Here is an 11100-nt window from a genome sequence, read left to right as displayed (position 1 = left end):
TTGCAATGACCGATGGGTGGCACTTGCCCTTCCCCTGGAAACTAAGCTCCATGAGGCTGCACCTGTGGCCCACGGTGTCTGGGATCCGGGCTCGGCACAGAGCCTCACGCACGCGCAGGGGCTCATCAAATCACCACTGCTGACTTGGTCGTGGGGTCAGCCCGGGACACCTAAACGACACCGAGCCAGAGCATAAACATATCGCTGGGGACAGACACGGGGCCTGGCTCTGGCTTCCCAGGTAGCCCTGTGGCTGACAGAGGCCGGCTGGCAGGCTGTCTTCTGGCCGCACCCGGGCGTTTAGACCCTCAGAGAGAAACCGCCTTCCAGCCTGCGGTTTCCATTGTGAGGACCCACCCCTTACCCACAGGAGTGACGGCGGGAGTGACAGCCCCCCTCCCCCACAGGACAGCAGATGAGAGAAGGCCGACCATAGATTCCCCTTGAGACACAGCAGAGACGGACGGTCCTGGCAGGTGGGGGAGGGGGGTGGGCCCGTGCTGAGAGGTCTGTTAACGTACAGTCCTGGGGACAGGTCACCGCCACTGGGCCAGGCTCAGGAGAGCCACGTGGAGCCCCCCCCCCCCCACCCCGGGGCCAGACATATCGCATACCTGGGCTGGTCCCCTCCCTCCCAGGGCTTCATCCCCCAGTCACTGGACTGCCAGAGATCGCCTTGGAAACAGGGATCTCTTCCAGCTCACAACACCCCGGGGGGCTTCCTGCTGCCCTCCCCCCAGGAGGTGGCCCCCCTCCCTCCTTGACCTCCACTCCCCGCCTCTCCCTCCCCTCCTGCCCCCAGGACTTTGCACAGACTGTGGGCTGTTCCTCAGCCTGGAACACCTTTCCCTAGATCTTAACAGGCTGCCTCCACGGTATTTAGCGGGCACCTCCTCAGAGAGCATGCCCACCCCCCACCTCCAGCAGCCCGCCTGCCTCCCCCCTCCTTCCTCCCCACCGCCCCCCTCTCAGCCTTATCTCCATGACAGTTACAGCCCTCTTTGTCCCCTTAACACTCCGTCACTAGACTCCACCCTGGCACAGGGGCCAGCTGTCTGTCTGCCCAGGTCTGTCCTGCTCAGGGTGTGCTTCAGTCCCTGGCCGGTGGCTGGCCTCGGGGACAGTACACCTGTGTCCCCCTTATGGCGCCAGCGGGGGTGCTGCTGGGGGAGACGCAGGTGGAGGCAAGGCCCGCTGAGCCGCTGTGGCCACTGGCGTGAGAAGGGCTGTTGTGACCCGAGAGGCCACCCCCAGAGTCACTGTCCTTCCTCTCTTGCTGCCCTCACGGCTAGCTCACTGGCATCTTCCCCTGCTGCCCCGGCACACGGTGGGCCTCAGTGCAGGTGGCTTCTGGATGGGTGTCCCGGGAGGGAGGCGTCCTTTGAAGGGGGTGGGGGGCAAAGTGAGGGACATCAGAGCCCTTTCACCAAATGCCCCGCATTTTCTGAGCACAGACCGAGGCCAGCCCCACTCGGTCACCTGGCCACGGCCCTCTCCTCTGGGAGGCCTCCCTGCCCCTACTTCCCCTCCGAGGAGGGCATGAGGCCCGTCCCAAAGGGCTGCTTCGGAAACCTCAGAAGTTCTTAGAAGGAAAGGAAAGATGGTGGTAGAGCCTATCCATTTACCCTCAGTCCCGCCCGGGGCCCACAGAACCAGAACAGACAGAGACAGCGGAAGGACAGACAATGGCAGCAAACCCCGGAAGCCCAGATGGCCGCGTGGTCACCGACCCCCGCCCGGGAGGAAGGCTGGCTGATGGCGAAGCCGACTGCCACAACCCCCCCCAAAGGCACCCACGAGCCCCTTTTACGGCTCCTGCCCATGCTGTGGGCGCCGACCCCCCCTCTGCGCTGTGACGCGGGGACCTGCTTCTTCCTATCCCACTTAACCATCCTCAAGGCCGCCTGATGAAGCAGGGTGGGGACTGTCCAACTCAGAACCGGCCAAGAATGGGGGACCGAGTCCTGACAAGAAACAAACCACGCCTGACACAGGCTGCGTCATGGATGACCTTGACCCGATGCGATGCCGCAGGAATGGAACCGGCCCCACGAGGTCACACGGGGTCTGGTTCCACTTCTGCGAAATGTCCAGAGCAGGCAAATCCATAGAGGCAGAAGCTAGCTTTGTGGTCGTCAGGCCCTGGCGGGGACAAATAGGAGTCATGTTTAATGGGTACGCGCGGTCTTGTCCGACCATCGACGATGAAGTTCTACAACCAGACAGCAGACGTGGTGACCCAGCCCTGTGAATGTCCTTAACGCCACTGCACTGGACATTTCAAAATGGTTACAATGGTGAATTTTGTTACGTGCATTTCGAACACACACACATACACACACACACACAGGCACGCACAAAGAATTGAGGGATCCAAGTTGGAACTCAGCCTTCCAATTCAATGCAGGAGCCCACCCACAGGGGATGCTGGGCCGTAATGGGTAGCTTAGGGTGACCCTGAACCTAGACACAGCCTCACACCCTGCACTCTGTCCCCTGGCATTCCCACCCGCCGCTCTTGCCTAAAGGACGTGCCCTGGATTCTTGGGTGGTGGCCCAAGGTCCCGGAGGAGGCAGTGGTCTGGGATGGAGGGGCCTGAGCACCCCCGTGGCTTTTGTGACGATGTGGAAATCGGCGTCTTGGCCGAGCCCCCCTAGGTGCTGCCCTGTGCGGGACAGAGGGATGCTGCTGTCATGGTCCCAGCCCCAGGCCTCTGCTCTCGTTCACCCCTCAGTGACCTCAGGCGGGCTCCTGGCTTTAAAGAACGCCTCGACTCCAGTGACTCCCGAATCTGTGTCATCTCCAGCCGGGACTCACCCTCAAGCCCAGCCACCGCCCAGAGTTGTCCCATGGGCACCACACACGTCACAACACTGAGCCCACCCCGGGCCCCATCTCGGGGACACGTCCCCTCTTCTCCCACATGCTTGTGCCAAAACCCAGAGGAATCATGGCTTCTCTCTCTCACACTCCACATCCAACGTCCACTCTGCCACGGAAACATGTGGAAACCAGCCCCTCTCCTTCTTCCACTGCCTGCACCCTGCTGTGACCCCGTCACCTCTCACCCGGGCCCGTCTGCCTCTGCCATTGACTCATGAGCACCAGAGGGACATGGTTAAAGCAGAAAACAGATCATGTCATTCCCCTGTTCTAAATCTTCCAGTGGCTCCCACCTTACTCAGAATGAAAACACAGGCTTTCCGGTGGTTTACAAGGCCCTCCGCAGCAGGCCCCTGTGACCTGTCGGACACCGTCTTGTCATCTCATCTTCTCTGTGTCACCATCCAGCTCTGGCACCACTGGCCTTCCTACTGATCCTCAAACAAACCAAGCATCCCCAGACCACAGGGCCTTTGCACCTGCTGTCCTCTGTGCTAGGAATCCTTTTCTCCAAAAATCTGCTGGGCTCACTCCTCACCTCCTTCAGACCCTGACTCAGATCTTACCTTCTCAGTGAGTCACCCTGACCACTCTCTCGAAGAAGGCCACGCCCCTCAACCCAACACCCTTTATTTTTCCTTTGCACGCTCCCCCAGCTAGCCTACCTTATTGATTTATACTGTCTGACTCCCTCTTAGGACGGCAGCCCCTTGAGGGCAGGGATTCCTGTCTGTTTTGTTCACAGTGGTTCCTCCAGGGCCCAGAGAAATACAGGGCACACACCAGGCTTCCATAAATATCTGAAGAGTGAATGAGCCAGTTTAGGGTAGGACACGAGGCCCAGAGGGCAGAGTGTTGCAGCTGTGGCTGGCGGCACCAGGGATTCCTCCGGGCCTGTCTCCCGAGCTCCCAGATCCTTCTAGCTCACGGTGCTTGTTATTTTTGTTAGTATCCGCCCGAATGGAAGACAGAGTGTTCTCACAGTATCTACTTGCTGAGAAGGCAAATATTCAAAAATACTTTGACAATGACATTCTCCAGTTCCCCGAGGCTGTGTGAGATGCCAAGAATGATGTGACTAATTAGCGGCACCAACTCCCCGCACGTCTTGGCATCTGTGTCTCCCAGGGACAGGGCACGGTGGCCGGGACTCTCTGATGCTGCAGGGGAGTGTCTGGGTGGGACCCTTGGGGAAGAATCCAGTGGAGCCCCAGCCTGGGCCAGGACCGGCCTGCCTCTGGCTGCCTGAGAGCCCCTGAGCCCATCCTTGACACTTGCTGGCCTCAGTCTCCCCATTTGTAAAACGAGGGGGCCTTCCGGCTTGGATTCAGGCCCAAATGTCATGTGCCACAGGGAGCTCAATGTCCAGTTCCTAGAGAACAGGGGGCACGGCGCGTGCAGACGATGTCACGGTTTGCTGTGGTTCTTTCAGAGCAACCTCGCAGAGATCCAAGCCGCTCCCATCCACACCCCGCTTCAGGCCTCTGCACCCTTCACGCCAGTGCCGCACACCTAGGGTGCCCAAGTTGCGCCAGGGGCCGGGGACACGGAAACAGGCCAGCTCTCTGCAAGCCTGTGCCCTCCCCCTCCTGGCCTTCACCACCCCCGCGGTGCCTAGCACATATCAATACCCACTAACGAGACTTCTGTGCCGTCAGCATCATCCTTCAAGACTGCCTCTCTGCTCTCACATGTCCTTTGAGACAAGGCTTTATTTGGCCCTTTAGAGCAAACCCAGGAGGCCCCCACTGCAAGGGTCATTGCTCCCATTTGACAGATGTGGAAGGTGAGGCCCCAGGAGGAAAAGGCCCTCGCAGGAAGTTGAAAGGCAGAACCCGAACTTGAACGTGGGCCTTCCAATGGCTTGTTCAGGACTCTCATCTGGACACTCCAAGGAATGCCTCGAAAGCCAGGAAGGGCCCTTGCCCCAAATAGTAATACTATTAAGCCACTCTTCTGCTCAAGAACCCCCCAAGGCTCCCTACTGTTGAACTACACCAAGCCTCCCTTCCCTAGCATCACCCTGAAAACCCATGTATCATGTCCCCCTCCCATCCAGCTGCGAGCGGACTAACCTCCCGGAACTTGCATGTTCCAAGCCCGTTTCCCCCCCCCTCCCCCCCCGTCAGCATCTTTGACCAGGCCACCGAGTCCTGTTCCCTTCACTCGTCAGCAGCCCTGACCCCATGAGGGTCTCCCTCCCTTGGGCCTGGAGATCAGAATTCTGGAGGGACCTGTCCTCTAGAAGCTCATCTCATGGCCTACCTGGAAACAAACACATTTATGAGAATTCAGAGGGGCTCCTGGGTGGCTCCGTCGGTTAAGCGTTGGACCCTTGATTTCAGCTCAGGTCATGATCTCACGGTTCCTGAGTGAGTCTGAGCCCCTGACATGGTCTCTCCTCTGCCCCTCTCCCATGCACACTCGCTGTGTCTCTCTCAAAATAAATAAACTTAAAAAAATTTAAAAATAAGGATTTTAAAAAATCATAATGTAACAAACAAGGCATCTTTGGTGTGAAGGAACCAACAGCATTGGAAGCTTCTTATTCTACCTGGTCAAATGAAGCCCCACGTTTCCCAAACCTCGAAGACCTGGAAGGGCATTCCCAGCAGGAGGAACAGCCTGTGCAAAGGCCCCCTGGGAGTGAAAGAATGTGATTTGTTTCTGAAAATTGTCCACCTCGGCCCGCTCGCAGGCTCTGTGTGGAGACGCGGTTGCAGACGAAGCTAAGAAATATGTAGGAGGTTAAATGCCAGGTGAAAGTGCCAGGCAGGGCCTCAGCCTCTGGGACAGGTTGAGCGAACTACTGCCCTTGGGCCCAAAGCTAGCCCAGCACCATTTTTGTACAGCCGTGAGCTGAGAATGGTTTTACATGTTTAAATGGTTGAGAAAGATCAATAAAAAGATTATTTTGAGGGGCGCCCGGTGGCTCAGTCTGTTAAGCATCCGACCCTTGATTTCGGCTCAGGTCATGATCTCACGTTTGGTGAGTTTGAGCCCCGCATCGCGCTCTGTGTTGACAGCATAGAAACTGCTTGGGATTTTCTCGCCCCCTCTCTTTCTGACACGAGATAATTCCATGAAATTCAAGTGTCAGTACCTACAAATAACCTCATATTGGCACACAGCCACACCCATTTGTTTACATATTACATTGGCGGCCTTTGCATTAAAACAGCAGAGCCCAGGGGTGCCTGGATGGCTCAGTTGGCTCAGTGTCCGACTTTGGCTCGGGTCATGATCTCGTGGTTGGTGGGTTCGGGCCCCGCGTCGGGCTCTGTGCTGGCATCTCGGAGCCTGGAGCCTGCTTCGGATTCTGTGTCTCTCTCTCTCTGCCCCTCCCTTGCTCGCGCTCTCTCTCTGTCTCTCAAAAATAAATAAAAATGTTTTTAAAAAATTAAAAAAACAACAACAACAGCAGAGCCTAGTAGTTTCTCTATGTGGCTCACAAAACCTAAAATATATACTAGGTAATACTTTTCCAAAATTTGCCCTCCCTGCTCTAGGAAGTGGCCACCAGCCAAGGCGGCTGTTCCCAAAGGGGGTTCCAAGGAATGCTCATCCCGTGAGAAGCTCTAGGAGAAAAGAGTTCTCCAGTTGAGTAAGTCTGGGCTGCTCTGTCTGCTGCATCCCTCTCCCCCCCAGAATGGGACAGTGAACCACAGCACAGTAAAGGCACTGAGAAGTCCTGCAGGAAAGAACATCATTTCACTCCTATGAGTCATTAAGAGTGTTTACTCCTTGCAGACACATGGGAGGATTGCATATGTCCTTGGAGCTAGGTAGTCTGGGAGACTCCTTTTGCCACTGAAACGTGAGTGGAAGTGACACGCATCATCTCTGGGTGGAGCTCTAAGAGCAGGTGACTTAACCCTTCCTCTTTCTCTCCCCCCTTGCATGGCAACCAGTGAAGCCACATCCGCCTGAATCCTGGAGTGAGAGGAGGAGAGACCCAGCCATGATAGGCACAGAGCAAGAGCAAGAAAATGACCCTTAGTTATTTCACCATTAAAAAATGCATGGTAACGGGGTGCCTGGGTGGCTCAGTCTGTTGAGTGTCTGACTTTGGCTCAGGTCATGATCTCACAGTTCATGGGTTCAAGCCCCGTGTCAGGCTCTGTGCTGACAGCTCAGAGCCTGGAGCCTGCTTCGGATTTTGTGTTCCCCTCTCTGCCCCTCCCCTGCTCATGCTCTGTCTCTGTCTCTCAAAAATAAATAAACATTGAAAAAAAAATTTTTTTTTAAATGATGGGTTGGGGAGGGGCACTGGGCTGGCTCAGTTGGTGGAGAGTGTGCCTCTTTTTTAAAATTTTTTTTTAATGTTTATTTATTTCTGAGAGAGACAGAGACAGAACGCAAGCGGGTTGGGGCAGAGAGAGAGGAAGGCATAGAATCTGAAGCAGGCTCCACCTCTGAGCTGCCAGCACAGAGCCTGACGTGGGGCTCGAACCCACAAGCCGCGAGATCATGACCTGAGTCGAGGTCGGACGCTCAACCGACTGCAGCGCCGAGGCGTCCCGAGAGTGTGACTCTTGATCTCCAGGTTGTGAGTTCACACCCCATGTTGGATGCAGAGATTACTTAAAAACAAAATCTTAAAAAAAAAAAAAAAAAGCATATGCCACAATCTATTTTTTTTAATGCGGGCACCTGGGTGCCTCAGTTGAGCATCTGACTCTTGATTTTGGCTCAGGTCATGATCCCAGGCTTATGGGATTGAGCCCCACAGCCAGGTCAGTGCTGAGCATGGAGCCTGCTTAGCAATTTCCCCCCCACCTTCTCTCTCTTTGCCCTTTTCCCCTGTTCTGTCTCATAAGCGCACTCTCTCTCTCTTTCTCTCTCAAAAGAAATCTTAAAAAAAAACAAAGTGAAACAGAGTTACCATAAGACCCAGAAATCTTCCTCCTAGGTATACCCTCTAGAGGAATGAAAACATGTCCAGGGGCGCCCGTGGGGGCTCAGTCCGTTAAAGGACTGACACTTGGTTTTGGCTCAGGTCATGATGTCATGATTCGTGGGTTCAAGCCCCGCATCGGACTCTGTGCTGACAATGCAGAGCCTGTTTGGGATTCTCTCTCTCTCTGCCCCTCCCCCGCTTGATCTCTCTCTCTCTCTCTCTCTCTCTCAAAATAAATTAATAAATTAAAAAAAAAAAAAGGAAACTCAGGGGCGCCTGGGTAGTTCAGTCGGTTAAGCGTACAACTTTGGCTCAGGTCATGATCTCCTGGTTTGTGAGTTCAAGCCAGGCATCGGGCTGTGCTAACAGCTCAGAGCCTAGAGACTGCTTCGGATTCTGTGTCTCCCTCTCTCTCTGCCCCTCCTCAGTTTGCGCTCTGTCTCTTTCTCTTAAAAATAAATAAACATTAAAAAAAAAGAAACTCAGAATCTATTTTAAAAAAGAGAGAAAACATATGTTCACATAACATTTATACGTGTTTACGCTGTATATATGTGTGTATGTAACTTGTATGCAAATAGTCATAACAGCATTTTTCATAATAACTAAAAAGTAGAAATAACTGAATGTCCCTCAACTGACAAATGGATGAAGACAATGTGGTCTATTCATATGATGGCACATCATTCGACCATGAAAAGAGACGAAGCATTGATACAGGCTATAGAGTGGTTGAACTTGAAAACATTACACTAAGGAAGTCAGTCAGAGGAAGACAAATATTGTATGATTTCACTCAGGTGGAATTTAAGAAACAAAACACATGAACATAGGGGAAGGGAAGGAAAAATAAGATTAAGAGAGGGAGACAAACCATAAGAGACTCTTAAATACAGAGAACAAACTGAGGGTTGCTGGAGGGGAGGTGGGGGGGGGCTGGGCTAAGTGGGTGCCGGGCACCAAGGAGGGCACCTGTTGGGATGCAAGTGATGAATCACTGGGTTCTATTCCGAGACCAATACTACACTATATGTTAACTAACTTGGATTTAAATAAAATTAAAAACAAACAAATTAATTAATTTAAAAAAAATTTTTTTTAATAAAACATTATGCTAAGGGAAAGCATTTAGTCACAAACAGCCATGTATGATTGCATTTATATGAAGTGTCCAGAATAGACAAATCTATACAGGCAGGAGGACTGGTGCTTGCTGGGGGCTGGGGGAGTAGGGAAAATAGACAGTGATTGCTAATGGGTACAACGATTCTTTCTGATGATGAAAATGTTCTCAAACGGTGATGGTTGCCCAGCCACTGGATCATACATTTTATTTATTTATTTATTTATTTATTTTTAATTTATTTTTAATGCTTATTCATATTTGAGAGACAGAAAGAAACAGAGTGTGCGTGGGGGAGGGGCAGAGAGAGAGGGGGACAGAGAGAGAGGAGAATCCCAAGCAGGCTCCAGGCTCCCAGCGGTCAGCCCAGAGCCCGACGCGGGGCTCGAACCCACGAACCGTGAGATCATGACCTGAGCTGAAGTCAGACCCTTAACCGCCTGAGCCACCCAGGTGCTCCTGTATCATACATTTTAAACGGGTGGATTTTATGGTATGTAAATTATATCTCAATAAAGCTATTATATAAAAAAAAAAATCTGTAAGCAATAGTTTAAAAACAGATTCTGGGGGCACCTGGCTGGCTCAGTCAGTAGAGCATGGAACTCTTTTTTTATTTTATTATAAACCAGATTTGTTATTTCTTTTTTCTCTTTCTTTTTTTAATACATTGAAGTTGGTTAACATACAGTGTAGTCTTGGTTTTGGCAACTCTGGATTTCGGGGTTGTAAGTTTGAACCCCACACTGGGTATAGAGATTACTTAAAAATAAAATCTTAAAAAAAACCAAAGATTCTGAGCCTGTTACTGTCACGTATCCTAGCCCAGGCTACGTGACGTTACTTAGAAAGAGGAAGTGCTTGCCCAGACCACACAGATCACAGGGAGCAGGGCTGGCCGCTGGTCCCTGGCCTCAGTCCCCGCCTGGTGGGTCCTGGGCCCCGAGTTGCCCAGTGCTCTGAGAGAGCTCCTGAGTGAGTGGGCAGGCAGCCCCCCTGTACCCCACCTGTCCCTCCCTGGAGGACAGCTGTGGCTTCTGAGAGAAACTGCCTGGCAGTTGCTATGCAGGGGACAGCTGAATCCCTAAACACAATTGCAGCCTTGATCAAATCCGGATGATCTCCCAGTGGACCAAGGACACGGAGCCCCCCTCCCTCAGGCTCGTCCTGGGGCTGTGGGAATCTGAGCCCCACCCCCAGAGCCCCTCCTGAGGCACTTTCACCGGGACAGGTGGGCCCACCTCCCTGGTGGCTCCAGTCCTGAGCTCAGGCCTCCTGCTCTCTTCCATTCGCTCACTCATCCACTCATTTGTTCCTTCATCAAGTGGCTGCTCCGTGCAATCCCGGGCTGGGCGCCGGGGCCAGCACTGCATTGACCCGCAAACCCGCTGGTCCCGGAGGCCCCTGCGCCACTCACTCACCTTCCAGCAGACCCTCCAGTCCAGCCCCCAAGTTAGGTGACAAGGGTCCACCTCCGCTCCCAACATTCCATGACTCGGACTCCCGGCCACTTCTAGACTCCTCTGCCGGGCACTGGAGGCCCCGCCAGCTTCTCCTACGTGCGCCTGGAGCTCCTGAAAAAGGAACCTGATCCCAATTTTTCCCAGAACGGGCCCTGCACCAGCCCACACAGTCCTGTCTCTTTTTGGGTTCACTGCATTCCCCCAGCTAGTCCTGCTGGTTGGTCCAAGCCCTGACCGCTGGGGGGTAGGCAAGGGTGGGGAGGGGGGAGCAGAGAGGCCCCTGGCTCTGCCTCTGCCTCTGCCTCTGGCTGGGGCGGGGCGGGCTGAGAGGAAGTCAAGGTGGTAACCAAGGCTCTCCAGGCGGAGGGGCCCGCCCAGCTGAGCACTTGCTAAGTGCTTCCATGGATAACCCACTGAGCCCATGGGGCATCACCCGGGCCTGACCGGCTTTGTGCACAGAAGTGACCTGAACCCAGAGGGAGAAGTGACCCGCTTAGGGTCACAGGGTGACAAAGTGGCAGAGCAGGGACTCGAACCTAGGGCGCCAAGACCCTAGAGCTGCCCTACTGACTCTCAGAACCACCCTCCCTCACCTGGAGGACCGCTCCGGCTGAGGCCCCAGCTCTGGTGGCACCAGAGGCCTCGGGACCCATCATTTACCACCGCAGGGCCTCAGTCTCCCCTGTGCACAATGGGGAGGATGAACTTGGGCTTTTTTCTATGCAGATGA

The 11100-nt window shown here is 54.0% G+C and overlaps 1 long non-coding RNA gene across 3 annotated transcripts; it reads right to left on the bottom strand.

Annotated features, from left to right (window-relative positions):
- Positions 1-677: 677 nt before the first annotated feature.
- On the bottom strand, positions 678-10674 carry LOC128316131 (uncharacterized). 3 transcript variants are annotated; one of them, XR_008299728.1, is made up of 4 exons: positions 10329-10674; positions 6034-6247; positions 3550-5149; positions 678-2142 (listed from the first exon to the last, which is right to left on the bottom strand). It is a non-coding gene; the product is annotated as an uncharacterized LOC128316131 (long non-coding RNA). The 3 variants fall into 3 exon arrangements; XR_008299729.1 differs by having other exon boundaries at positions 678-5149; positions 6034-6251; XR_008299727.1 differs by having other exon boundaries at positions 678-5149.
- Positions 10675-11100: the final 426 nt, after the last annotated feature.

Source organism: Acinonyx jubatus, chromosome B3 (assembly GCF_027475565.1).
Source record: "Acinonyx jubatus isolate Ajub_Pintada_27869175 chromosome B3, VMU_Ajub_asm_v1.0, whole genome shotgun sequence".
In the NCBI taxonomy this organism is placed as follows: Eukaryota; Metazoa; Chordata; class Mammalia; order Carnivora; family Felidae; genus Acinonyx; species Acinonyx jubatus.
The sequence above is the reverse complement of the archived record's forward strand: the minus strand, read 5'-3'. Positions and strand labels throughout refer to the sequence as shown.